This window comes from Ambystoma mexicanum, unplaced genomic scaffold, assembly GCF_040938575.1.
Source record: "Ambystoma mexicanum isolate Mex_15411 unplaced genomic scaffold, UKY_AmexF1_1 Mex_scaf39, whole genome shotgun sequence".
NCBI classification, from domain to species: domain Eukaryota; kingdom Metazoa; phylum Chordata; class Amphibia; order Caudata; family Ambystomatidae; genus Ambystoma; species Ambystoma mexicanum.
Genome location: NW_027182454.1, coordinates 1856960 through 1883209, shown reverse-complemented (window position 1 = coordinate 1883209; position 26250 = coordinate 1856960). Strand labels below are relative to the sequence as shown.

Sequence of the window (26250 nt, the reverse complement as noted above, 5' to 3'; positions counted from 1 at the left end):
TTTTATTTTCTCTGTGTCTGTTGAACAACATGTACAGCATGTCAAGGCAGTTCCAGCTAGATTATAAGAGTTTCATTTGTTTGCAAAGTTTGAAACATTTTAATTTCATGTCACCCTAGTAGATTCTGTGGGTTTCATTTTGACAACAGCAGGAGTAGTTATCGATGACAAAAAGGTACAAGCATTCACCAAATGGCCGTTTCCCTAGTGTGTGAAGGAAATGTAATCATTTCTGGGATTTGCAAATTTCGATCGAAGTTTTATAAAGAATCTGTCTGCCATCTTTACACCCATTACCGAAATTGTTAAAAAAGGCTATGTTAAGGATTTTAATGAAGCGACACACACCTTGGTCTCGGCCTAGTATGTAGCGCACAATTGAGATACTTTTCTCCTTATTTTATGCAGATTCAAATTTGAGATGGTACACCACTCATATCGCACTTCCTGTTCAAATACCTCAGGTCACAATGAACCATGAATCAGGCTGGTTGTTAAAATTCAAGAGAAATCATACACTTTTTAATATCGGGCAGCAATAACCAATGGGGTGAAAACTACAATGAGAATGTGAGCAATGCACTGGGTTTAACTTTCTAGTGGAACATATACACAGCACATCGGAATGAGAGCACTTTTTGATTTATGAAAGATAGCACCCAAGTTAGGATGTCCCCCTGCAATGTTCCCTCAACCCACAAATAATCAATTCTAAGTGGATAAAAAGAAGCAACAGGTAATTAGGAATGAGAAATAGTAAACGGAATCCAAATCTGACCTTCCCTCCCCAAATAAGAGAGAAAACGGATTTTAAACCTCTTGCAATGTTATGAAATGAAACTCGGAAATGGACAAATAAATAATGAATGTGTGTTAAAAACCTTGAAGCAAATATAATTCCTCACTAAAGCAAAAATGCAAAGACACTAACAATCACAACGCATGGATTACCAAGAGCATACAGTTCGAAAATGAGTGGAAAGTTTAAAACAGATTGCAGCCAAATGATACTTGTAAAAGTTGCGTTTCCCTTTCAATTTCCGTGTAAATTTAATCAAACCGTTTTTTATAAAAACGGGTGAAATACTCTGATTTGGAGTTTTTGGGCTTGTGGAAAGATATATATCACAGGGACAATATGGAAGTAAATGTAAGTCTCTAGATGGTAAATTGGAGGAGTTATGCAAGATATAAAAAGGCGCACTTTGTGTAAAATGAAGCCGTGAAATAGGAAAGGAAATCATTTGTGACAAGAACAGTTTCACTTTAAACTAGAGTACTCAGACTAGACCACCAAAGATGGACACAGTAAAATCGAAGGTTGATTCGCGACTTCAACCCTGTCACCCCAGCACCCAACTCTGGCGGAACCAGTCCGATCACTCGAAATATGACTAATGGCATAGGATTCCACAAGACAAAATTGAAAAGAGAGATGCCGCTAGCACTAGAAATCAGGGGAAGGGTTGCATGAATAATTCTGACAGTTTTCACAAGTTATCAGGATAAGGATAGGATGACTTAGAGAGTGAGATAAGGACCAACGCAAGACAAGGTATACTATGGCTTTCTATGGGGTGGTGATTTATACTTACAGTCCACTTTTAGTTTTGGGATTTTTGGACCGTCAATAGAGTCTAGTCACTACACGGCAGCGTGCCTGGCAAACAGCGGGGAATGGCAATACTGGTAACTGGATACTAAAGGTCAGCTGGATGGCAGGATTGCAGCAGGCATGCAGTTAGTGGGCAGCAAGCCAGTCTGGTTCAGGATTCAAAAGCTAACACAGCTTTCCCCCTTTTAATGGGAGATTAGTGGGTTTTCAGAATGGGGGCCTTGATGGAAATAGGATCAGCACTGCTTGGGTTTTGCAGTGGGCCCTGGGGTAGGGTCAGCAATTCTTTGGCCTTGTAGTTGGGTCTGGAATTTGGATGATGAATGAAACAGGAACTCATCACAGGAACTTCAGGAAGAGTCAGTGTCCAGAGTCTTGTCAGGGACCCTTATTTATGATGCATAGTGATATCATCAAAGTATATGGCTGGGCAGGGTCTGCTAAATACACCTCTACCCACTGGATTGGGCAATCAGTGTTGGCTGCCTCTCCTAGGATGTGACTCAGTCTTGGGGTTGTACTTTTATGAGGTGAAAAGACATCCCTCAGACCTTTTTGCCAAAAATCAGTCATAACAGAATTTACCCATTTGTACAGTTGTAGCATATTACCCAATTACATGAGCAGGTTATATATTTTATGCAGACCATTCCACTCCAACTCTGAACTCTGTGGGACATTGTATCACCCCTCTGATACATTTTGGTAATTTTGAGTATGAAAGATTTGGCCTAAAATTCCATAACTTTATACACCTGTGGTTTATCATAAAGGACGTAAGTATAAAAATTTGCATTTGCAACATGGATGCTTTTCTTAGAACCCCAATACTTTTCCATTTCTATTCCCAAGGTGTCAGTGACTTCTACAATGTCTCAAATTATAAAACACAAAATCACTTTTAAACTGCAAGATTTTTACATTTTTGCAAAGTCTTGCTGCAGAGATAAAAGTCTTTAAAGTTTATTTGTAAAATAGTCTTTGGAAACAAATGGCAGTCCTTTGTTCCCCATATTTGGTCATAGCTTCCAAGCTACCCCCCTGAAGGGTAGGGTCGTAATGGAGATCTCCTCTGAAGCCTCCTGTAGAAATCACAACGACGTTCGACTTTCTTTTCACATATCCTTGTCCTTGAAATTCCATTGTCAGTGGGCTGCCCTAGACTAGATTCTGTCCAACCTAATAATTATCGATTGGGGTGTTAGAATCCGCTGAGAGAGGCCCATCTGTTGGTAGCAACCCCCCCCAAGCAGAAACCTGTTTTTCAACTTTCAAAATCCAGCCAATATAGCTTAAAACCTTTATTTTCTTATATTAGGTCGAGAATTAAAACAACTCTGTTGAATAAAATAACCCATGAGTGTATTCTCACCAGCAACACACCCCTTCACATTGCTAGATAATGGCAGGCTTTCATTCAACAGTTTACTGTTTAAACACAGGCATTTTTCTCCTTTAGTCTTGCAAAGCCCATTTTATTTACACGTGGTGCAAACTGGCAATTCTTTTTAAATTCAATTTTGCATCTCCATCAGATTCCAACTCTGTCCTACAGCCATAGTTATTTTCCTGAGTGCAGGGGTTTTGGTTGAAGCACAGATGTATTGAAATTGACATGGCCCAGATAGATGAAGTTCCTTTGAACTACTGATCTTTGATACTTTGTGAAGAAAATTAACGTGTTTTCCCGTGCGGGTAAAAATGAGGTTCCTTGTTGATTTTCCTCAGAGTTGGTTTGACAGGGCATGTCATTGAGAAATCATGCCTGGTTTTGCTGAAGCACAAGGAGATATACTGGGCATGGCAGGGCCTTATTAATCACATTGGTTTAAGGAAGGATAGATGGAAATAGCGTCACAGCAGCATTTTTTTAAAGGTGAACAAGTTTCCTTTTTAATAGGGTTTTGGGCTTTGCAGCAAAGCAACTCTGCTATTTCACTTGATTCCTTTTGTATATGTCAGAACGCATTGGCACGCTCCCTCAGTGTGTCGCCTGGTTCCAGCCTGCCCGATGTATGCTTGGTAGGAGGGTGCGGCCATCTTTTTCTTGTTGTTGCTACAAAGCTCAGTTTTGAGGCCATGGCACTCACAGGAGCCAGCGCAGCCATATTGCTGTTTCTGCGCAAATGCAGCTTGGTGATGTGGGGAAATAGTGTTGAGTGGGTCAATATATCCCACGGCTACCAAGTTCCATTGGGATCAGGAGGCTGAGAAACAATTTGTAAGGTTAAAGGCAGCATTCACGGAGGCCCCGATTCAATGTCACCCTAATCTCAGAAACAGTTTCAGGTGGAGACTGATGCCTCCACTATGGCCATAGGGGGAATCCTGTCACAGTCAGATGTGGAGGGCATTTTAAATCCAGTGGCCTATTTCTCTCACAAATGGACAGCTTGTGAACAGAAGTATGCCATTATGTATAAGGAATTTCTGGCAATCAAGAAAGCTTTTTTTGGAATTACGTCATTACTTAATGGGAGCCCGGCGTCCAGTGCTAGTTATCACTGTTCACAAGAATTTCAAGTATTTAAGATCGGCAAGGACCTTGAGTTCTCAGCAATTATGTTGGGCCCAATTCTTTGAGGAATTTGACTTTGTGGTCACATACAGGCTGGGTAGGAGCAACCGAAAGGCAGATGCATTGTCCAGGCAGGAACATCTGGGAGGGCAGTGTCAAGTGGAACAAAGTATCATTCCAGTGGAGAAGATTGTGGGTGCAGTGACTCAGGAGGTCCTTGGAGATATGTCAGAACTTTTCAAAGAATGGGTGGACAGAATGGGTGAAGAGGGGCAAGGCCAGAGTCATAGGGTCTACATCATCAAGAGGGTAAGTTGTTTATCCCCATTGAGTCATTGAGGAAAAAGGCCTTGTTTTGATGCCATAATTCTCCCATGGCTGGTCAAGTGGGCATCAAGAAAACTTAAAAAATGGTGCAACAGTATTTTTGGTGGGAGGGGTGGGCCTCCCAGGTACAGGTATATGTCGCAGGTTGTGAGACTTGTATACAGTCTAAGGCAGATCATTTGAAGAAAGTTGGGTTGCTGCAGCCATTGGCCACTCCCACTGAACCTTGTGGGTGTGTATCCATGGACTTTGTTACTGAGCTGCCCCGAGATGGAGATTGCGATACAATCTTGGTGGTAGTGGACTATTTGATGAAACAAGCTAATTTCATACCGTGTGATGGTATTCCAAGTGCTGGTACCCTGTTGGACTTATTCTTGCAGCATATAGCGAGATTGCATGGATTGCCAAGAACAATAGTATCCGACCGGGGGTCACAATTCACTGCTTGTTTAGGGTGTGCTTTCTGTAAGTTGCTCGGAATCTCCTGCACATTATCCACTAGTTACCATCCCCAGACGGATGGTCAAACTGAAAGAGTAAATCAGACCATGGAGCAATATCTGAGGTGTTTTCTAGCCGAGAGCAAATCTTTGTTGGTTTGGTCTCTTTGGCTGGCGGAGTTCTGTTATAAAAATGCCAAACATGATTCATTGGGAATGTCCCCTTATTTCTGTCTGCATGGCCAAGATTGTCAAATGTTACCAAAGAGGGATCCAAGGTTTAATAAGATCCTGGCAGTTGAACGCACACGGGAGCTTCTTGAAGTACAAGAGAAGGCATGCCAAAATCTGGACAAGGCCAAGGTGGTCTATAAGAGGCAAGAAGATTGGAAAAGATGATCTAGTCCTAAGAATGTGGTGGGAGATTGAGTATGGTTGTCCTCTCAGCACATTAAGTTGTTTGGGTCTCGTAAAGTTTGCCTGCTTCATCGGACCATATCCCGGACCGTATCCCATTGTTCAGTGTGTTTCAGATACAGTGGTGCAATTGAGTTTGCCTTCTCATATGAGGAGTCATCCAGTGTTTCATGTTTCTTTGGTTAAACCACCAGCTCCTGGTGTGGTGACAAGAAAGGCTCCGGGGGTGATGAAGGATGGTCAGGAGGAATTTGAAGTTCAGCACATTCTGGACTCCAAGTGGCATGGGAAATGCTTTGGTATCTGATTTCCTGGGTGGTTTGTGGTCCAGAGGACAATTCTTGGCAACCTGTGGAGGCAAAGCATGCAGACCATCTGGTAAGACTATTTCATCGTTCCCATCCGGGTAAGCCAGATCCAGCGAATGGCCCTAGAGGAGGGGGTGTAAGGAAAAAGGGCTGCAAAGCGGCCCAAGGACAGGGTTCCCATGCAAAAATGGGTCAAAAACTATATTCCCATTAGTCAGTTGGGTTAAGGTTCTCTCTGACGGTAAAAATGTTAGTTATCTCTGGACAGCTATTACTGGCACTGTCTATATTGATTCCCTTGTAGATCTTATGTGCAGTAAGGGAAGTAAGCGTTTGGTGCCAGGGGGGGTGGATAACAGGCCAAGCCCAGCACTATCAAGGCGAGCCCAGCCATATCAGGGCAAGCCCAGACCTATTAAGGCAAGCCCAGCCCTATCAAGGTGAGCCCAACCCTATCAAACCAAGTTCAGTCCTATTCAGACAAGCCTTGTCCAATTTAGACATGCTCCGCCCAAGTACAGTGAGTGAAGTCATATCACAACAAGCTTAGCCCTATCAAGGCAAGTCCAGCCATATCAGGGTGAGCCCAGCACTATTAAGGCAAGCCCCTCCATATCAAGGCAAGTCCAGGCATATCAAGGCACGTCCAGCCATATCAGTGCAAGCTCAGCAGTATTAAGGCAAGCTCAGCCCTAGCAAGGTGAGCCCAACTTTATTAAAGTGAATCCATTGATATAACGGCTCGCCCAGACCTATTAAGGCAAGCCCAGACCTATTAAGGCAAGCCAAGCCCTATCAAGGTGAGCCCAGCCCTATCAAACCAAGTTCAGCCCTATTCAGAAAAGCCTTGCCCTATTTAGTCACGCGCTGCCCAAGTATGGTGAGTCAAGTCATATCACAGTAAACATACCCTATCAAGGCAAGTCCAGCATATCTGGGTGGGCCCAGCACCATTAAGGCAAGCCCATCCATGTCAAGGCAAGTCCAGCCATATCAGTGCAAGCTGAGCAGTATTAAGGCAAGCTCAGCCCTAGCGAGATGACTCCAGCTTTGTTGAAGTGAATCTAGCCATTTTAAGGCAAGCCCAACCTTATAAAGTCGAATTAAGCCATATTAAGGCAATCAGAGCTTTATTACGTCAAGTTGATCCCTATTAAGATGAGCTAGCCCTATCAGGGCAAAGCCTTATCGAGGCAGGAAGGCCTTATTTTAAAAAAATATGTATTTATTTATTGGATATTTGTAAAGAGCCTATACAAAAAATGGAGTTTCAAGGTGCCACAAGACAAAAAACGGGCGTGGAGGGGATAAGGGAGAAAGATACAAAAAAGCTCCTCCAAACTAGGCATTGTGACATTTGGAATGTGCAAGTGTAGAACAAGAAATGCGAGGGCAGGGGGGTTCTGGTCTGCGTAAATGAAGGTAAGCTCAGCCATATTAAAGGCAAGCTCAGCCATCTTAAGGGAAGATCTGCCCTATTACCAAGAGACTAGGCATATCAAGGCAAGACAATCCATACAAATCTAAGTCAAGCCCACTCCTGCATCTGTGCCATGGAATGCTCAGCCCTATAAAGGGAAGCCCAGCCCTATCAAGGGACACCCAGCCCTATCAATGCAAGCCCAGTCCTAATAAGACAAGCACAGCCCTAATAAGAAAAACCCATCCTTATTAAGGAAAGGCCATTTCTATTAAGCAAGCCAATTCCGCAATCCCTACTAAGGCAAGCCCAACCCTTAAGGCTAGCTCAGTCCTATTAAGGTAAGCTCAGAATAATCAAGAAAAGCCCATCCCTTTGAAAGCAAGCTCATCCCTATCAAGGCAAGCTCAGCCATATTAAGGGAAGATCAGCCCTATTACAGCGAGTCCAGCCATATCATGTCAAGCCCATCCCTACATCGCTGCCATGGAAAGCCCAGCCCTATTAATGCAAGCCCATTCCTAATAAGGCAAGCACAGCCCTATTAATGAAAACCCGTTGTTATCAAGGAAAGGCCATTTCTATCAAGACAAGCCTATTCCTGAATCCCTACTAAGGCAAGCTCAACACTTGCAATGCTAGCTCAGTACTATTAAGGCAAGCTCAGAAGAGTTAAGACAAGCCAGGACCTATGAAAGCAGGCTCTCCCTAGCAAGGTGAGCCCAGGTTTATTAAAGTGAATCCAGCCATATCAAGGCAAGCCCGGCACCATCAAGGCAAGCTGAGCCCTATTAAGTGACCATAACCCTGTCCAGGCAAGTCCAGCCATATCAGGGCACATTCAGCACTATTAAGGCAAGCTCAGCCCCAGAAAGGTGAGCACAGGTGTATTAAAGTGAATCTAGCCATATCAAGGCAAGCCCAGCCCCATCAAGGCAAGCTGAGCCCTATTAGGTGACTGGAGCCCTATCCAGGCAAGTCCAGCCATATCAGGGCACGTTGAGCCCTATTAGAGCAAGCTCAGCCCCAGCAAGGTAAGCCCAGGTTTATTAAAGTGAATCCAGCCATATCAAGGCAAGCCCAGGCCCATCGAGGCAAGCTGAGCCCTATTAGGTGACCATAACCCTGTCCAGGCAAGTCCAGCCATATCAGGGCACATTCAGCACTATTAAGGCAAGCTCATCCCTAGCAAGGTGAGCCCAGGTTTATTAAGGAAATCACAGCTCTATTAAGGGAAGCTGAGCCCTATTAGGTGACCGGAGCCCTATCCAGGCAAGTCCAGCCATATCAGGGCACGTTCAGCACTATTAAGGCAAGCTCAGCCCCAGCAAGGTGAGCCCAGCTTTATTACGGAAATCACAGCTCTATTAAGGGAAGCTGAGCCCTATTAAGGTGAGCTTAGCCTTATCCAGGCAAAGCCTAGCCTTATCAAGGTGGGACTACCTTATTTAGGAATCTCTATTACAGCAAGTCCAGTCATATCAAGGCAAGACAATCCATAAAAATCCAAGCCCAGCCATATCAAGGCAAGACCATCCCTACATCTCAGCTATGGAAATCCCAGTCCTATCAAGGGAAGCCCAGTCCTATCAAGTCAGGTCCACCTCTACAACGGTACCATGGGAAGCCCAGCAGAGTGAAGAGAATCCCAGTCTTAGTAATGATAGCCTATCCCTATCAAAGCAAGCCCATCATTGTCAAGGAAAGCCCATCTCTGTCAAAGCAAGACCATTGCTCATTCCCTACCACGGCAATCCCAAGCCTTTTAATGGTTGCTCAGTCCTATTAGGGAATCACATACCAATGAAGGCCAGAACAGCCCTACTGGGCTAGCTCAGCTGTAAGGCAAGCCCAGCAAGCCCAGCCCAAGTAATTTGAGTTTATTGCTTTAATGTGCTTTGTTGGCTTCTAAAAAAGCACCACTGTGTCCTGCCAAAGTCTTATCGGTGCCCCCCAGAAGTGGAAAATGCCTGGCCTTTCCTGAAATCTAAGGCACGTTATAATAAAAATAATAATAAAAATAATAATAATAATAATAATAATAATAATAATAATAATAATAATAATAATAATGAGGCACATCACGTGGAGGTTATTCTGGAGTATTGAGGAATTATGAAAGTTCTCAATGGTGAGTTGAAGCTAATTCAAGAATTATTCATATATTAATGACTCGTCAATTCCTTGTTGCTCTCTGTTATACTGAGTGTCACGCTGGTGCTGCGTACATGTTCGCTGGACCTCTTGCTTGGATCTTGAAGCCAGACTGATAACAGGGGACTTGAGAAGTTGATGTAGAGAAGAGAACTAACCCAACACCCTACCCTAATTCAGGAAGAGGGGTCAGTGCTGAGTTGATTCCCAACATCATGGGACAGCACTTTCCTAATTTGCATGGTATTGTAACAGTGCAAGCACTGACAGGGCAGGTCACAGCGAATATGATGGTGCAAGTAGGCAGATGGTAACTTGGGTTGAGCCAGAGGAAAACGATGAGCACAACCCATAAGGGCTCCACAGGTGCATCAACAGATGGAGGAGGAAGGCTAGGTGGGTACACCAGGCAGACAGATAACCAGACAAAAGACTGGCTGGCAGGTAAGAGGGATCCCCAGGACAAACAGGGAAAAGGCAGAATAAGAAGATCAAGGCAGGCAGTTAGAGCAAAGGGGAATCAGGGGAAAAAGTTGGCCAGGAATCAAGGGGGAGCATGAAGGCAAGATAAAGGCAGGTGACAAGCAGGGCAACGCAAAAGGCAGGATCCAAGCAGGGCTAGGCAAAACAAGGAACACAAGGAGCATAAAGGTGCGGTAAACGGACTAGCCAGGAACCGCTTTGAGACACACAGAGCCAACCAGCTCAGTTCCTGAAATAGTGCTGCAGAACAAAAGCAAGACGTGAAGGGCAAGCGGATGCAACTGCGTAACCCTCAGTACTGCGCATGCGTGGAACGATGAACACAGCTGTCAGTGCACGCGCAGTTCAGAGATGATGGCAGCTCCCCAATGAGTGGAACACTGCAGGGTACCATTGCAGAAAAAGCCCATTGTGGATACATGTGCCAGGATGGGACCCTGCGAGCCCCCATTTGCCACACAAGATGGCAGGTAAGTGGGATGACACTATGCCTCCTCCCAGGAAGGGCCAGAGCCCTGGACTTCCCCGGGTACCTGCAGAAGAACATGTGGACCAGGCATGGTGCAAGGACATTGGAACAAGGCTCCCAAGAGTGATCAATGGCAGGATAGCCCTTCCAATCAACCAGATATTGAAGCACTCCACGCTGGATTTGCGAGTCACAGATCTCTTTTACCTCAAATTCCGGCACACCCTGCAGGAACGGCCATGGGCATCATTTGACATGGATTTAAAAGGGATACATGAAAGACCGGATGCACCCGCCAGGCCGTGGGTAATAGTAGGCGGAAAGCAACTGAGGACACTCATTTTATGATCTTAAAAGGACCGAAAAAGCTGGTAGCCAGCTTAGTGGGGGGATTCTTGACTGGCAAATTCTTAGAGGAAAGCCAAACCTGGTCTCCTACCTGAAACAAGGGTTCTGGTGTATGTCTCCTGTCTGCCTGTACACTCATGCAATCCTGTGCATCTGCCAAGGCCACCTTGGCCTTTAGATGTTGCTCCTGAATCCGAGCCACCACAATGTCTGCAGCCGCAATGGGACTGGGCATTACTGGCAGTAGAGGATGTAGTTTCAGATGTTGCCCAGTGGAGCAGTAGAAGAAACTCAGAAAAGTGGTTGAATGTATGGCATTATTGGATGCCACTTCTGCCACACCCAGTTGACGGTACCAATTTTCTTGGGTGGCATTTGCATAGCATCACCGATACTGCTCCAGGGTCTGATTGGTGCGCTCGGTCTACCCGTTGGTTTGGGGATGATAGCCAGAGCTTAATGCCCATTGGATACCTAGTTGTTTGCACAATTGAATCCAGAAGTTGGAAAGAAACTGAGAGCTCCGGTCAGACAGCATCTTCTCGGGTAAGCCATGCAGACAATAGACTTTGTGTAAAAATACCTATGCTGTCTGGGTTGCAGTAGGAATGGAAACCAGGGGTATGAAGTGGGTGTTCTTTGTAAAGCAGTCCACCACCACCTTGATACAAGTGTGGCCGTCAGATGCAAGAAGTTCAATAATGTAATTTATGGCTATAGTGTGCCAGGGAAACTGTGGAATTACGGTGGGTTGTAATAATCCAAATGGACATTTGTGGATGGTCTTATTCTGGTTACAGACCGGACAAGTACTCACGTAGTCGCGTGCTTGGTCTGCCTATCCTGACCTGCAAAACTGTCACGCTATTAACTCTTTTGTGGCCTTCACCCCACGGTGTCCACTCATCTTGGCATCATGGAAACTGTGTTGTACCACAGACCGAAGAGCTGTCGTCGGTATGTAAAGCCATCCCCAAAAGAACAGCAATCCACTCCATTCGGTAACGTCCGACATTTGTAGAAGATCAGGCTTCCATGAGTATGTTGCTGTTTCTCGTAGGAAGGTCTGTAGGTATAGTTATGCCCGACACATGAAGCGTTTTGGGGAGAGAATCAGCGTTTTGTTCTCTTGTATAACTGGTACGGTCTCCAAGGAATGTGACAGGGCATCAGCTTTCTGATTCCTTTCACAGGGGCTGTAAATCACTTTGAAGTCAAATTAGGAAAAGATGAAGTCCCAACAGGCTTGTCTGGACATTCGGCAATGCAAGAACCGTAAATACTGCAGGTTCTTATGGTCGGTTCGTACCTCCACGATAAATTGACCCCCAAGGAGATAATGACACCATTGCTCAAATGCAGCTTTTAAGGCTAATAGTTCTTTTTTGATTACAGAATAGTTCTACTCACTCGTAGTCCGTTTTCATAAATATTAGGCAATGGGAATGTACCGTTCACATCTCCTGGATGGGTTACAGCAATACTGCCTCTACGGCAACATTGGAAGCGTTGGTTTCCACTATGAACTGTAGTACTTCATTGGGATGGCATAAAATGGTGCAGACATGAATGTAGTCTTAAAATATTCAAAATCCATCCGGGCTCCGTCTCCCCAAAGAAAATGCACCTTGATACTGGTCAGAGCGGTCAGTATTGAGGTCGACCGGGAAAACTTTCATTTTTGAATAGTTTGGACCTTATTAGGAACCATTTGAATATCGACATTGCTGATAATGTATCCCAGGAATTCCATCTGTTCCTGGTGAAAAATAAATTTCTCAGGTTTGGCTAATAAATGGTTCTGGGGCAATCTTTGCAGGACTTGCTTGACATGTAATACGTGGTGTTTGAAGGGAAACCAAAAAAAATAAAATGTGACCCAAGTAGACTCAGATGGTTAAACCAATAATATCGGAGAAGATGTCTGTGAAACGCTGTAAAACGGCCAGGACATTACACAATTGGGCACAACCAAAAAGGGCTCCACAGGTACACTGGCAGATGAAGGAGGCAGGTTAGGTGGGTACCACAGGCAGAAAGTCATATAACCAAACAAAAGACTGCCCTGGCAGGCAAGAGGGTATCCCCAGGACAAACGGGGAACAGACAGAATAAGAGGATCAAGGCAGGCACTCAGAGCAAAAGGGTAAACAGGGGAAAATGCTTGCAAGGAATCAATAGGAAGGAGCAGGAAAGCAAGGGAAAAGGCAGGAGACATCCAGGGCGAGGCAAGAGACATCCAGGGCAAGGCAAAAGAAAGGCGCCGAGCAGGGCAAGGCAAAACAAGGAACACAAGGAGCGTAAAGGTGCAGCAAATGGACTAGCCATGAACCGCGTTGAGGCTCGCTGAGCCAACTGGCTCGGTTCCTGAAATAGTGCTGCAGGGCGAAATCGAAGCTTGAAGGGCAAGCGGAAGCAACTGTGTAGCCCTCAGGACTGTGCATGTACAGAACGACGAACACATTGCGGATACATGCACCAGAATGGGACCCTGCGAGCCCACAGTCGCCACACGGGACAGCCATTAAGTGCCGTGAGACTCTCTTTATCGCTTAAAGATAAGAAGTACTTTTAGAATAAGATAATGAATATTGCTTCTTAAAGGATTTACATATTATACAGACATGAAATTCTATAGTAAATAAAGGAATAGAGATGTTGGTCTTTATGTTATCCTAAACCTTTTAAACAAACAAAAAATAATGTTGGGATCTTTCAAAGTTGGCCTTTCTGTACTGGAGAAAGGTATTTCACACTTAACATTGACATTTCTATGCAGAATGAGGCTGGGCTATCAGCTGTAATTTGCAACTCAATTTAATGACATAAGCAAAGGTTCTTCATGACACAATGAAGCAATATATGAATGCTTTACCTGTACACATAAATATGTGGTTTAGCACATACACTGCAGCAACCAAGATCCATGTCAGTGGCGTGCTGTTCATCCAGTCCAGTTTTTTATTGCATTATAATCTTACAGGTTATCTGTACATGTTCTCCTCAATGCTTTCCCCATGAGCAACCTGGGACTTCTGTATTTACAAGTCTGGTAGGCCTCACCGCTGGATGGATCTTCTGATGACGGCCCATATCCCACCTCATAGCTCAGAGTTTCTCACTTGAATGGATCTTCTGATGACGCATAAAGCAGACTTCTGAGCAAAGCGTTTCTTGTGCACTGGTTCAGTTTCCTGCCAGCGTGGACCATTTCAGGTGTGTGCAGGTCAGAGCCCAGAGTGAAGCTTTGCATGCATTTTGTGCACCATTACAGTTTCTCCCCAGTTTGCTGCATCAGATGCCTGGAGAGAGAAGAACCCGTACTAAAACTCTTCTTGCACTCCGTGCACTGGTATGGTTTCCCCTCCAGTATGCAGAATCTCATGTGATAACAGATGAGAGCTCTGAGTGAAGCTTTTCTCGCACTCCGTGCACTGGTATGGTTTCTTCCCAGTATGGATCCTCTGATGTGATAACAGATGAGAGCTCTGATTGAAGCTCCTCTTGCACACTGTGCACTGGTATGGCTTCTCTCCAGTATGGATCCTCTGATGTGTTAACAGATTCGATTTCAGAGGGAAGCTTTTCTCACACTCTGTGCACTGGTATGGTTTCTCTCCTGTATGCAACATCTGATGCCTGGACAGATTAGAGCTCTGAGTGAAGCTCTTCTCGCACTCCGTGCACTGGTATGGCTTCAATCCAGTATGAATCCTCTGATGTGATAACAGATTAGATTTCAGATGGAAGCTTTTCTCACACTCTGTGCACTGGTGTGGTTTCTCTCCTGTATGCAACCTCTGATGCCTGGAAAGAGAAGAGCAATGCCTGAAGCTTTTATTGCACTCTGTGCACTGGTATGGTTTATCTCCTGTATGCAGCATCTGATGACTGGACAGATTAAAGCTCTGAGTGAAGCTTTCCATGCACTCTGTGCACTGGTACGGTTTCTCTCCTGTATGCAGCATCTGATGCCTGGACAGATTAGTGTGATGAGTGAAGCTTTTCTCGCACTCCGTGCACTGGTATGGCTTCACTCCAGTATGGATCCTCTGATGTGATAACAGATTAGACCTCAGAGTGAAGCTTTTCTCACACTCTGTGCACTGGTACGGTTTCTCTCCTGTATGCAGCCTCTTATGGTTGGAAAGTGAAGAGCAATGCCTGAATCTTTTATTGCACTCCGTGCACTGGTACGTTTTCTCTCCAGCATGGATCTTCTGATGTGCTAACAGAGTGGAGCTTTGAGTAAAGCTTTTGCCACACTCTGTGCACTGGTATGGTTTCCCCCCAGCATGGATCTTCTGATGTGCTAACAGAGTGGAGCTTTGAGTGAAGCTTTTGCCACACTCTGTGCACTGGTATGATTTCTCCCCAGCATGGATCCCCTGATTTGCTAACAGATGAGAGCTTAGAGTGAAGCATTTTTCACGCTCACTACCCAGGTGTGGTTTCCCCCCCATCTGCAACATCTGATTCCTGGATAGATGGGAGCCATGACTAAAGCTTTTCTCACGCTCAGTACACTGTGTCATTTTGCCAGCAGGATGCTGTGATATCTGTACAAGTGTGAGGTTTGGGTGATGCCTTCTTGAACTCAGCACACTTGTATTAGTCTGTTCTCAGTACAGATCATCTGATGTGAGCAGGGATGCAGGTTCAGAGCAGAGATGCAGTGCAGAATGGGTGTTCTGATGCATCGAGCATCAGTGTGATGTCTGATCACTCTCCCTCAGTTGACTTGTAGTGCTGTACTTCTGCTGCAAGGGTTGATGCAGTTATCACTGCTGCTCACCTGTAAATGAGAAATAATGGCCAGTGAGTGCATGAATTAAGGAGGGGAAGGGGGAGGGGGGCTTTCAGACTGTTTGCCAAATCTTACAGTAGGTGAAATATAATAGCTAACATTGCTATCACATTATATATAGCGCTTCATGCTGGGTTCCAAACGCTGTAATAACAGATGCTATTTCCCAATGTAAAGGTGCTCGATGGAAAGAAACCGGGAAGGGTTAAATGCTGAGTCAGCACCACTGGGATTTGAACCTGGGTCACGCAAGGTGAATACAGATGCCTGGGGCAAGCACCTACCTTGCTGAGTTATAGGGTGAGGGGTACCCCTAAAGAGGAAGTCAAGGCCTGTGGTGCTATTGGCTAGAATGCAGGGGAAGTATTTTTGTTGTTTGGCAAATTCTGTTTGGGGCCACGTGACTGAATACACCATGTTGATAGCACCAAATGTCAGTCGTCCAATGTGTTCCTCAGGTTGTTTCAAATATTGGGGTCACTGCCTGCCTATTACTCACCACCCTTTGGGGTGCAAGAGGAAAGTGTGGAGTGTATCAGTACAGGCAGAGTTATACTGTTTCTCTGGTTCATCTGGTGCTAATGCAGAGATCACAAGTGCTGGGGTGTCCCTGCATCAGCCCCCTGTGGAGTATAAACAGTGCAGTAGTGTGCATCAGAGGGCAGGTCACACTGCTTGCTCTGGTTCATCTGGTGCTAATGCAGAGATCACAAGTGCTGGGGTGTCCCTGCATCAGCCCCCTGTGGGGTATAAACAGTGCAGTAGTGTGCATCAGAGGGCAGGTCACACTGCTTGCTCTGGTTCATCTGGTGCTTATGCAGAGGTCACAAGTGCTGGGGTGTCCCTGCATCAGCCCCCTGTGGGGTATAAACAGTGCAGTAGTGTGCATCAGAGGGCAGGTCACACTGCTTTCTCTGGTTCATCTGGTGCTAATGCAGAGATCACAAGTGCTGGGGTGTCCCTGCTTCAGCCCCCTGTGGGGTATAAACAGTGCAGCAGTGTGCATCAGAGGGCAGGTCACACTGCCTGCTCTAGTTCATCTGGTGCTAATGCAGAGATCACAAGTGCAGGGGTATCCCTGCATCAGCCCCCTGTAGGGTATAAACAGTGCAGTAGTGTGCATCAGAGGACAGGTCACACTGCTTGCTCTGGTTCATCCGGTGCTAATGCAGAGATCACAATTGCTGTGGTGTCCCTGCATCAGCCCCCTGTGGGGGTATAAACAGTGCAGTAGTGTGCATCAGAGGGCAGGTCACACTGCTTTCTCTGGTTCATCCGGTGCTAATGCAGAGATCACAAGTGCTGGGGTGTCCTTGCAGCAGCCCCCTGTGGGGTATAAACAGTGCAGTAGTGTGCATCAGAGGACAGGTCACACTGCTTGCTCTGGTTCATCAGGTGCTAATGCAGAGATCACAAGTGCTAGGGTGTCCCTGCATCAGCCCCTGTGGGGTATAAACAGTGCAGTAGTGTGCATCAGAGGACAGATCACACTGCTTGCTCTGGTTCATCCGGTGCTAATGCAGAGATCACAAGTGCTGGGAGTCCCTGCATCAGCCCCCTGTGGGGTATAAACAGTGCAGCAGTGTGCATCAGAGGGCAGGTCACACTGCTTTCTCTGGTTCATCCAGTGCTAATGCAGAGATCACAAGTGCTGGTGTGGGATATAAACAGTGCAGTAGTGTGCATCAGAGGCAGGTCACACTGCTTGCTCTGGTTCATCAGGTGCTAATGCAGAGATCACAAGTGCTAGGGTGTCCCTGCATCAGCCCCTGTGGGGTATAAACAGTGCAGTAGTGTGCATCAGAGGACAGGTCACACTGCTTGCTCTGGTTCATCCGGTGCTAATGCAGAGATCACAAGTGCTGGGAGTCCCTGCATCAGCCCCCTGTGGGGTATAAACAGTGCAGCAGTGTGCATCAGAGGGCAGGTCACACTGCTTTCTCTGGTTCATCTGGTGCTAATGCAGAGATCACAAGTGCTGGGGTGTCCCTGCATCAGCCCCCTGTGGGGTATAAACAGTGCAGTAGTGTGCATCAGAGGGCAGGTCACACTGCTTGCTCTAGTTCTTAAACTGAAAAGTGCACCAGCAATGAGGTGCTGGTGACCTATTCATCAGCAGCACGGGTGTAAAGCAACTGTTGACACAGCCATCAAAGGATAAGTTAGGCAGCTCCCCAGCTCATCTGCTGCTGGAGGTTCTACTCCAAAGCTCACCAGTGCTGCTACTGTTCTGTTCATCATCTATTTTAGCATAGGAGCCTCAAAGGGAAAGTGGATGAAGGGAGGAATGAGGCGATGGCCCCTGGATGGCCCGTGCGGGAGGAAGCTCACAAGTGCTGCTGGAGGTGGTTCTATTCCAAAGTTCACCAGTGCTGCTGCTGGTGGTGTGCTCATCATCTCTTTTAGCATAGGAACCTCAAAGGGAAAGTGGGTAGAGGCAGTGATGAGGTGATGGCCCCTGGATGGCCCATGGGGAGGAAGCTCACCTGCTGCTGGAGGTGGTTCTGTCGAGTTCACCAGTGCTGCTGCTGGTGTGTTCATCATCTCTTTTAGCATCAGAGTATATATTATAATGTGCCTAGTGGACAGGATTGATGTGGATGGCCCCTGGGGGAGGAAGAGCACCTGCTGCTGAAGGTTGTTCTGCAGAGTTCATCAGTGCTGCTGCTGCTGCTGCTGGTGTGTTCATCATCTCTTTTAGCATAGGAGTATCTACGGTGAAGTGCCTTATGTGCAAGAATGATGTGGATAGTCCTTGGGGGAGGAAGCACACCTGCTGCTAGAGGTGGTTCTGCAGAGTTCACCAGTTCTGCTGCTGGTGTGTTCATCATCTCTTTTAGCATAGGAGTATCTAGGGTGAAGTGCCTGATGTGCAAGAATGATGTGGATAGTTCTTGGGGGAGAACGCACACCTGCTGCTGGAGGTGGTTCTTCAGAGTTCATCAGTGCTGCTGCTGGTGTGTTCATCATTTCTTTTAGGATAGGAGTATCTAGGGTGACGTGCCTAGTGGGTGTGAATGTGGATGGCCCCTGGGAGAGGAAGAGTACCTGCTGCTGGAGGTGGTTATGCAAAGTTCACCAGTGCTGCTGCTGGTGTGTTCATAATCTCTTTTAGCATAGGAGTATCTAGGGTGAAGTGGCTACTAGGCAGGATAGTTGTTGATGGTCCTTGGGGAAGGAGGGGATAGTTATTAGCCTTCCCTTAAATTGCCATTAGGATTAGTGGTTACATAATAGTGGGGGTTTGAGGGAAGTGTCCTGTTCCACACTCCTGAGCTTCAGTGTCCAAGATCTTCTCTGCAGCACAGGTGAGAAGCACTTACCTCCAACATTGGGGGAGATCGGTCACCACAGCCCTCATCGCCCAGTTGCCATTATTTACTTCCCTTGGGTGACACAAGGTGGTGATAGAGTGCATCAAACACCAGCTACATTTTTTAAAAAGAGCTTTAACCTGGAGCCACTGCTGAGGTAGAGATACTTGCATTTGAAGCATGGGAATGGACCATAACAGCTGAATGGATGGTTAGTGAAAGGACACTCATTTTTATCCCGCTACACTGACATCAACCAGTCCTGCTGGTACGCCATAATGGCCTCTGAACGAATAACTGTGGACCCGTTCAAGATAGCAGCTCTATGGCAGCATATAGTTGACCAGGGCTGGACTCTGCTGGTGCGCCATCCTAGCCTCTGAACCATTGGATAGTGGACTTGCAAAAGAAGCAGCTGATGGGCTGCTCAATGTTGAGAAGAGCTGGAACCCTACTGGTAAGCCACCGTAGCCTCTGAATGAATGGCTAGTCGGATTGTCCCAGATAGCAGATGCATGGCGGTGTATTAGTGAGATTAGCTTGAACCCTGCTGGTACGCCATCCTAGCCTCTGAACGAATGGCCAGTGGAATAGTCCCAGATAGCAGATGCATGGCAGTGTATTAGTGAGATTAGCTTGAACCCTGCTGATGCCATCCTAGCCTCTGAACGAATGGCTCGTGGACTTGTGGATGATAGCTGCTGCATGGTTGCTAAATAATGCAAAGGACTGGAATCTTTCATGTTTTCCGAAGGTGCCAGCCAAGGCTGTGACTGCACAGGACATTCACATCAACCACCTGAGCTGGGCTGATACTAAGGTCTGACCCTGAACCTTGCAATGGAGGCATTACCACAGAAAGAGTCACATCAGTCTGTTTCCAGACTCACTCTAAAGATCCTCGACAAGACCACCAGCTCTCTAGTCGCTTCTTAAAAAGACTCTGGAATAGATTAATCTGGCAAACCTCTGGAGAGCCAAGTGGATGCCCCGCTGAGAGGAAGAGTTTGAGATATGGATTGATAGGGCCATTCCTGTGGAAAAGGAAGGAACCTGCCAGTCTAGGACAAAAATGGGGTAGAATCATTGAGGTTTTACAAGGAGAAGCAGCTGAGACCAGCCACTTTGAGCACCCTAGGGCCAGATGTATCTGTGTGGAAAGTGCTCACTACGCGGCAGCATTAGAACATTCAGAATCTGGGACTGAGGTTCCCCTATGGTATTTGAACAGCAGAGGTGAGAAACTCCCAGTGTATGTGACTCACATGGAGTCACATTTATAACTGGCTCATGTCACACAGATGCTGCCACACATCAAAACTGGATGTCGCCCTTGTGGAGCAAGTACTCACTGGGACCAGAGAAGACCAGATAATGCAACGCAGAAGGAAAATTCACCAACCTTTATGGTAATCTATCCAGAAGGCAACACATATCAAGACCACAAATCAAAGTGGAATGTCATGACTCATGCCCATGAAGCAGTCAACCACCACAGGATGTGACCACAAAGAAATGCAGAAGGGAGAGGAAGACCTGAAGCAGACGATGGATGCTCCTGCAGTGGGAGTACCTCTGGCCAAGCATCTCAGAGCAGAGAAAAGGGGCTGTGGATATGAACTGAATAGAGGGGTACCCAAGTGACCATGAGTCAAGAGTATCCTGACATGGAAGCTCACTGAATAGAGGGGCACCCAAGTGACCATGACTCAAGAGTATCCTGACACAGAAGCCCCCTGAATAGAGGGGTACCCAACTGACCATGAGTCAAGAGTATCCTGACATGGAAGCCCCCTGAATAGAGGGGTACCCAAGGGACCAAGCTTCAAGAGTATCCTGACATGGAAGCCCCCTGAATAGAGGGGTACCCAACTGACCATGAGTCAAGAGTATCCTGACATGGAAGCCCCCTGAATAGAGGGGTACCCAATGGACCAAGCTTCAAGAGTTCCTGACATGGAAGCCACCTGAATAGAGGGGTACCCAAGTGACCAAGCTTCAAGAGTATCCTGACATGGAAGCCCCTGAATAGAGTGGTACCCAAGTAACCATGAGTGAAGAGTATCCCAACATGGATGCCCCCTGAATAGAGGGGTACCCAAGTGACCATGAGTCAAGAGTATCCTGACATGGAAGTCCCCTGAATAGAGGGGTACCCAACTGATCATGAGTCAAGAGTATCCTGACATGGAACCCCCCTGAATAGAGGGGTACCCAAGGGACCAAGCTTCAAGAGTATCCTGACATGGAAGCCCCTGAAGAGGGGTGCCCAGGTGACCATGACTCAAGAGTATCCTGACACAGAAGCCCCCTGAATAGAGGGGTACCCAAGTGACCATGACTCAAGAGTATCCTGACACTGAATCCCCCTGAATAGAGGGGTACCCAAGGGACTATGACTCAAGAGTATCCCGACATGGAAGCCCCTGGAATAGAGTGGTACCCAAGTAACCATGAGTCAAGAGTATCCTGACATGGAAGCCCCGGGAATAGAGGGGTACCCAAGTGTACCAAGCTTCAAGAGTATCCTGACATGGAAGTCCCCTGAATAGATACTCAGTGACCATGAGTCAAGAGTATCCTGACACGGAATCCCCCTGAATAGGCGGGTACCCAAGGGACCAAGCTTCAAGAGTATCCTGACATGGATGCCCCCTGAATAGAGGGGTACGCAAGTGATCATGAGTCAAGAGTATCCTGACACAGAAGCCCCCTGAATAGAGAGGTACCCAAGGGACCAAGCTGCAAGAGTATCCTGACACAGAAGCCCCCTGAATAGAGGGGTACACAAGTGACCATGAGTCAAAAGTATCCAGATATGGATGCCCCACTGACCTTCTGCTGCAAGTGTGGCAGGGTAGTCATTCTGGGGCCAGATGTAGATATCCTGGGACTCCCGGTTAAGAGGGAGAGTGATTGAAGATCTACTGGGCCTTTGGACTATAGGGAAATGACAAACCCGGGAGAGGAGCTTCTGTGAATGCTGAAGGGATGTGAGCTAGGAGATGTTAACCTCCACAAACAGCTCAGATGCTGAAGAACACTGATGAGGCAAGATGTACCAAAGCCCCAGAGGCGGCAAAGAAATCATCCGAGTTCTGGTCAATCCCAAGGACAGTCTGTCACCATCGCTGCGGGAAGCAGCTTTATGGTGGAAGGAGCTGCCACTCTGGTGGTCCTGGAGGAGGCCACCAGTATGGACACACTAGCACGAGGCATCCTGTGGAAGGTCCTGATGATGACATTGGGGGACATGACTGAAGCCACCATTCCTAAAGGACAGTCTGTCACCACCTCTGTGGGAAGCGGCTTCATGGTGGAAGGAGCTGCCACTCTAGCGGTCTTGGTGGAGGCCCCCGGCATGGACACACTAGTAGGAGGCATTCTACGGAAAGTACAGCTGATGACAATGGAAGACATGACTGAATCCACCATTCCCAAAGGCATGTCTGTCCCCATCCCTGCGGGAAGCGGCTTCATGGTGGAAAGAGCTGCCACTCTGGTGGTTCTGGTGGGGGCACCCATCATGGCCACACTAGAAGGGGGCATCCTAGAGAAGATACTGCTGCTGAAAGTGGGGGATATGACTAAGGCCACCATTCCCAAAGGACAGTCTGTCACTATCCCTGCAGGAAGCAGCTTCATGGTGGAAGGAGCTGCCACTCTGGTGGAGGCCCCAGCCTCAGAGGCAAACCTTTACATGAGAAAGTAGAAGGAGTTAATCTCTCTTCTAATCTGACACCTGAACAACAGGAAGAGTGCAAAGTTGTGTTAAAACAATTTGAACCTCTGTTTTCTCTAGCACCAGGCTTGACCCCTTGGGGCCAGCATGATATCAATACTGGTGACTGTTTACCTGTCAAAAGCAGGGGTTACAGGATGTCAGAAAATGTAAGAACCCACATCAAAGGAGAGGTCAACAAGATGCTTGATCTCGGGATAATAGAGCCCTCTACTAGTCCATGGTCTAGGCCAGTTGTGTTAGTACCAAAAGCAGGATCCAAGGAGTTGAGATTCTGTATGGACTATAGAGCTCTAAATGCAGTCACTAAGACTGATGCCCATCCTTTGCCAAGGACAGATGAGCTGGTGGATAGACTTGCTTCAGCTAAATTCCTCAGCACATTTGATCTCACGTCAGGCTATTGGCAAATAGCACTGACTGACCATGCCAAGGAGAAAACTTCATTCTCCACCCCAGTAGGCCTCTACCAGTTTAAGGTTATGCCTTTTGGACTACAAAATGCACCTGCTACATTCCAAAGGATGGTTAATCAGGTTCTGAATGGGATGGAGGACTTCTGCATGGCATACTTGAATGACATTGCAGTGTTCATCCCTACTTGGAAAGAAAATGTTGACCACCTAGGATATGTTCTGCAGGCTCTTGAACAGGCCCATCTGACCATAAAGGCAAGTAAATGCCAGATTGGTCGGAGTAAAGTGGTCTACCTTGGGCATGAGGTAGGAGGTGGTGAAATAAGGCCTTTGCTAAGCAAGATTGAAGCTGTGCAAAATTGGACAACTCCTTCTACTCAAACCCAGGTGAGAGCCTTCTTAGGCCTCACTGGGTATTACAGGACTTTCATTGAGAACTATGGGTCCATAGCTTCTCCTCTGAATGTAATCTCCTCTCCAAAATTCCCTAAAAAGTTCAAATGGAATGAGTGCAATCAGGCCTTTGAAATTCTGAAGAAAGCCATTTGTCAAGCTCCAGTTCTCAGAGCTCCTGACTACCACCAACCCTTCATTGTGCAAACAGATGCTTCCAATATAGGTATAGGTGCAGTCTTCAGTCAACTGGATGAGAAAGGTAGGGTGCAGCCTATTTGCTTCATCAGTAGGAAACTGAAGGAACCTGAAACAAGGTGGGCAACTATTGAGAGAGAATGTTTTGCCATTGTGTGGTCTTTGAAGAAGTTTAGACCATACTTGTATGGATCTACTTTCCTTATTCAAACAGACCACCAGCACTTGAGATGGTTAATGCAAATGAAAGCGGAAAACCCAAAACTGCTACAATGGTCAATCTGCCTCCAAGGGTTTCATTTCACCATTGAGCACAGGTCAGGGTGTCACCACCAAAATGCTGATGGTCTCTCTAGGATGTATGTCATCGTCTAGAGGTATGAGATTCATCCAGGAGTGGATTAAATCCTCCTGTCCCTTAGTCTGGTGGGGGGGGGGGGGGAGTTATAGGGAAAATTCTCTGTATGGGCTAATTTCCCAAACCTACGCAGTCCCCCAGCAGCTTTGCTGGATTTTTGGGGTTTATTTTTTTCTCCTGCTAAGAGTGAGACTCTTTTTCTCCCACTCTTAGACATGATTTGAGAATGTCCTTTGACTTTGTAATGTGTTTTATGGGCTATGGGGTCTTTTACTCCATAGGGTTCGATTTTACTATTGAGCACAGGTCAGGATTTTACCACCAAAATGCTGATGGTCTCTCTAGGATGTTTATAACCGACTAGAGGTAAGAGACTCATCCAGGAGCGGATTAGATTCTCCTGTCCCTTAGTCAGGGGGGGCGAGTGTTAGGGAGAATTCTCATTCTATGGCTAATTTCCCTTACCTATAGAGTCCCCCAGCAGCTTTGCTGGATTTGAAGGGTTTGTTTTTTTCTCCTGCTAAGAGTGTTACCCTTTTCCCCACTCTTAGGCATATTTGTTATGTGTGTTCTAGGCTATTTGTGTGTTTAATGTCTATGGGGTTTATCTCACCCTCATAGGAACCATCTTTATCCACAGGTGTTACACAGCACCCTCAGTGCAGTGACACAGGGGTGTTGTAGCAACCCCTAAACATAGACTCCATACCCTGGGACCGACTACTGTCTCCCAGGGCATGTAAAGTCCCCATTGACTTTACTAGTCACTCTTTATGAACAAAACCAGTACAAACCATCTTACTATGGGGGTACTGGCAAGGGTTCATAGTTTTTCCCTTATGTTCATTTTCGAGAGGGTACCGTACAGTCCCTCTCTCAAAGGTTTCTGGCTGGTGGCAGTGGTTACTACCAAAAATATTCAAACACAAATATCCCTATGGGATTTTCCCATTGTTCCAGGCTACCACATTTACTGACAGCCTCGAACATACCGCTGGGTTATTTTTATATTAACATTACTCCGGTAGGTTTTATTTGCCAGAACTTTTATATAAATTCTTTCTCGTGTCTTTCTCTAAGATCCTAACCCAGGTCGGGGATCCTTTGTTTGTCCTTTTGACAGGCTTCTGCCAAGAAGCCCTCCTTTCAGCGCCACTGAGTCTGGGGTGGATCCATTGTGTGGGAGGGGGAGTAGGACCGCTGGACAGGGTTGCCTCAGCAACCCATGTTGCATTCTGTCCTGATAGGCTGGAGGATCTCCCGCCAGGATGACCACTCCACGGTGTGAGTGACAGCTAGGCTGTATGAATGGGGATCTTTTTGCATAAAAGCAGGGTCCTGAGGACTGGAAGAGCAAGACGTTGCCACTGGAACTAAGAAGCCGAAGAGGAGAGAAGCCAAAGACATCTGTACCACCCGTGAAGCCCTGCTGCAGCGTCTCACCACTTTTCTCCACACGACGAGAGAAGATCTTCATCTGCAAGAGCCCTCTTCCCTTGAGTTGGTGGGGCCAACCAGTTTGCCAATCGCCTTGCAGGACCTGCCTGGTCGAATCGCCAGTGCCCTGCACTCGGAGACCGGATAACCAGGCACCCGTCCATCCGGACCGTGATTTAAAGGAGCTTATCTTTTATTTTGTTTGGCAGCACTGCGGCTGGTTTCATCCCTGGGCAGTGCAGTAACTCGAACCTTCCTCCACAATGAGAGTCTCTCTTCCTCTGCTGGATCTCCTGAACGGCAAGAACTGCCAGGAACAACCGCCACCGCAGGAGCCTCTTCTACATTTTAAGGTACTTTGTTCCGCCAGGCCTCCCTTTTCGTTTGGTAGCACTAAAGGTGTTTTAAATCCTTTACCTACCTGCTGGGTTGGCCGCTCCTATCCTCTAACATTGTCTTTCACCTTCTGCAACCACCTTTTCGAATCATTTAACAAAGACTTGACTGTAGCTACAAGAACATTTTTGCTCCTGGGCTCTTTGCCCTGTACCACTGACTCTGGCACAGGCCTATTGACTCTGGCTGAATCTGTTATAACTGCCCTCTCTAGATTGCTTCTCACCTAGAAATGTGTTGGTGCACCTAACTCTTATAACCGCCCTTTCCTTCCCACTTTTAAAACTTTTGAAGTGCCATTTTGCTCGGTTTTCACCTCAGTATTATACATGCTAAAGTACTGCCTTGCCTAAACTTGTTCACAATCTTATTGAGAAGTGTTGCTAGGGTGTCTAAGAGTATATTCCTGTATAACTTGTCCTTTCCCTCCCTTGTGAGAAATTGATAGAGTGCCATTTGTGTTTGGTTTTCACTGTGCCTTTTGCTCAGTTTTCACTCTTGCTCAAACTTGTCTACAATTTAACCAGGGAGTTGTGTATACCTTTCTTGACTGATTTTAACTTGCTTTAATAACTGTGATTTATGTGTTGAACTAGAGGTGTGTAAAATAAATATATATATTCTTTTTAATGCAAGCTTTGGTCAGTGTTTCCTTGTACCATTGTATTGTAGTCCTATGGTGTAAAC

General features: G+C 46.6%; 1 protein-coding gene and 1 pseudogene across 1 annotated transcript in view; one reads left to right on the top strand and one right to left on the bottom strand.

The window, feature by feature from the left end:
* The window catches only part of LOC138559121 (zinc finger protein 268-like), a 618574-nt gene that overhangs the window by 238320 nt on the left and 354004 nt on the right, over nucleotides 1-26250 (top strand). The gene's annotated exons all lie outside the window — the stretch shown is intronic.
* Nucleotides 13558-15037, bottom strand: LOC138559122 (zinc finger protein 271-like; annotated as a pseudogene).